The sequence below is a fragment of the Ranitomeya imitator genome, chromosome 1 (assembly GCF_032444005.1).
Source record: "Ranitomeya imitator isolate aRanImi1 chromosome 1, aRanImi1.pri, whole genome shotgun sequence".
NCBI classification, from domain to species: Eukaryota; Metazoa; Chordata; class Amphibia; order Anura; family Dendrobatidae; genus Ranitomeya; species Ranitomeya imitator.
The window spans coordinates 596458778-596462279 of NC_091282.1; positions in this window are offsets into that span (position 1 = coordinate 596458778).

The window sequence follows — 3502 nt, forward strand, 5'->3', positions numbered from 1 at the left end:
TCCTGTCCATTACTGGCCACTCGGTGGGGGACAAAATTGAAACGTGTCTGTACCGTTGGGGTAGCTACACTATGGCTACTCCCTGGCTTATGTATCTATCTAAGATGAGATCTTCTCACAGCCGTGTGGTTAAAGCGGTGGTCCAGCCGATGGGCTGAGACTGCCACAAGAGGCTTAAGAGATGTATTCCTTTAACCCCTTCACGACATGCGCCATACTAGTACGCATGTCGTGTCTTCCCCTGTGATGTGGGCTCTGGCGCTGAGCCCGCATCAAAGTCGCGACATGTCAGCTGTTTTGTACAGCTGACATGTGCACGCAATAGCGGCAGCTGGAATTGCGATCCACCAGCCGCTATTACCTAGTTAAATGCCTTTGTTAAACGCTGACAGCGGCATTTAACTACTGCTTCTGGCCATCAGGCCGCAAATGCACGCAACGCCAGCGATGCGTCGGCATAACAACCAGAGGTCTCCTTGAGACATCTATGGTTGTTGATGCCGGCTTGCTGTGAACGCCACCCTGTGGTCGGCACACATAGCAAGCCTGTAATTCAGCTGCATAGAAGCGATCGTCAGATAGCTCCTATGTAGCTGAGCCAATCCAGTTGTGCCAGCTTCTAGCCTCCCATGGAGGCTATTGAAGCATGGCAAAAGTGAAAAAAAAAAGTTTAAATCACCCCATTGAAATGCAATAACGGGCGATCAAAATGTATCTGCACAAAAGCAGTATCATTAAAAAAGTTGGCTCTGCATGCAAAAAATAAGCCCTCACCCGACCCGAGATGCCGAAAAATGGAAACGCTACGGGTATCGGAAAATGGGGCTTTTTTTTTTTTTTTTTTTTTTTTTTTTAAGCAAAGTTTGGAATTTTTTTCTTCACCACATAGATAAAAAATAACCTAGACATGTTTGGTGTCTATGAACTCGTAATGACGTGTAGAATCACAATGGCAGGTCAGTTTTAGCAGTTAATGAACCTAGCAAAAAAGCCAAACAAACTAGTGTGGGATTGCACTTCTTTTGCAATCTCACCACACTTGGAATTTTTCCCCCCCCCTTTTTTTTTTTTTTTTTTTTTTTTTTAGTACAAGACATGGTAAAACAATGGTGTAGTTCAAAAGTACAACTCGTCCCGCAAAAAATAAGCCCTCACATGGCCATATTGCTGGAAAAATAGATTATGGCTCTAGGAAGGAGGAGAGCAAAAAACTGCATCTTGCAGGGGTTAATTTGGCACTGGATGACTGCCTGTGCAATTGTCCCTGCGGGTATCATATCCACAGCACAACCCCTTTTAAGGCTCCATGCTCATGAGATGGAGAATATTGGTGACGAGTCTCATAGAACATCTGTGCCCCCCACACACTCCACTCTTAATTACGTGCTGATCTGTCAATCTGAACCCATCCTGTGGTGTGCGGGAGGGGGCGCTGTAGATTTTTTTTTTTTTTTTTTGACTTGTCAGATTTCTTTTCAAATTTGGAGAAGGGAGTAGTTTTAAGATTAAACACCCTATAGGGGTACAATATAGCATCACTGCTCCCAATATGGCATGTAATCTCATCTAATTTCCCCTGTAGTTAAAATGAACCTGTCGGCATGAGCTCAGTAACTACAGACCATGCCAGGTTGGCACCATTGTACTGATTACACTGATGCCTGGTAAAGAAATCACTCTGGCTGTTTTATCATGTGCTCTGGGGTGGGGCCTTCATGTGGTGCTTTACTTGCGTATTCATCACTTTGGCATCTTGACAGGTCACTGATCCCTCACTAACCTGCCCCCTAGTTTACATAATGAATATTGTATATTAAAAAAATCAGTCTGAAGATGGCGTCGGCTTTTTTTTTTTTTTTTAATTTGTTATGTATACCATCAAAAAAGAATTAACACATTTTAGATGCGATCATGCTGCAGTATCGGCGTTTTTTTTGTTTTTTTTTTCCCCCCTTTTTATATATAATATTCATTATGTAAACTAGGGGCTGGGTCATTGACCTGTCAGATGCCATACAGATAAATATGTAAGCAGAGCAGCAAATTTAGAATCCCCCGTCACCCTGGAGCACAAGCCTATCCTTAAAACTCAAAACTGAAAATGCAGATTACACAACAACCACAAGATGGATTTCATCACCAGGTGTCAAGTGTAATCAGTAGATCAGTGCCGACCTGACACTGTAGTTACTGAGCCCAATCCTGATGACAGGGTCACGTTAAGGCTATGTGCACATTTTTTTTTTTTTATGCATTTTTCTGCTCAGAAATGGTCCAAAAACGCACTGGAATCCTTATGCAAGGTAATTCAATGACAATCCTGAAGTATTGTGTACATGATCAATAAAGTTCCTTTTGAGTATTTGCAGTATTTTATTTATTTTTTTTCCCTGCAGTATGTTAATTCTTTTTGTGTTTCTGCACTCATTGACTTCAATTGAGTCAGTCAAATCTGCAACACAACTGCATGTATAAAAATGTTTGCGGATTTGCTGAGTTTTGGTATACCGTCTTTTTATGGTGTTTCCCATGCTGTCACACAGATGACCACCGGCGTGGTAGTTCTTATCGGCAGTAAGGCCATCGGTCAGAGCGCTTGTGGGGTCATACTGTCAGCATGATTCTGCAGCTGTGACTGTCACGGGCAGTAATGTTACTGCAGACTGTCGGTCAGAGCACTGCGAGCTCATGCAGGTAGATGTCAGGGTGATCCCATAGATGTGACTGACCTTCAGGCGTGGGCCGATGAGGCTACTGCTCCCAACGGGATACGTCTGCTGCCACTGATAAGTGACAGCAGGTGCCGCTGATGGGAGAAGTATTATCTGCCTGTGCTCTGTTAAAAAAAAAAAGACATTCACATTAAAATAAAAAATTATACTCGCCTAACACCAAATCTCCGATGCCCTCGTCTCCTAGAAATAATGTAAAATTAACCACCATATACTCACCTGTCCTCCATAGTCCAGGTAATGTGAGTGTCCCACAGCAATCTTGCGTGTAGAACAGTCCGATGTGACCACTCTACCCGGCCGCTTGCGAGACACTGACAGGAGATAATCGCTCCTGCCGTGTATCACTGAGCTCCCGTGAGTTCATCGGAGTTGAACTCTTACGGCACTGCTGCGTGAGAACTTTCCACGCACCAGTAGTGCCATAAGGGACATCAGCTGATGAACTCCAGTAACCTCTCTCATGGCAGCTCACTGATACACTGACAAGAGGTAATCGCTCCCGCAGTGTATCGCTGGCTGTCTTTGAGAGCGGTCACATCACTGATATGAGTGCTCTCAAAGTGATCAGAATCGTGGGACATTATGGGATTATCTTCTCTGCGGACAGGTGAGGAATATTGTGGTTTATTTTTGTAGCAGGAGATGTTGGCTTCGGTGGATTAAGCGTTTGGTAAGTATGGTTTAGTTAAGAATATTAAAGGAGTCTCATTATTTCAAATAAAGGACTTTATTCTGGGTGTCTGTTTTTAGACAGTATCACTATTGGG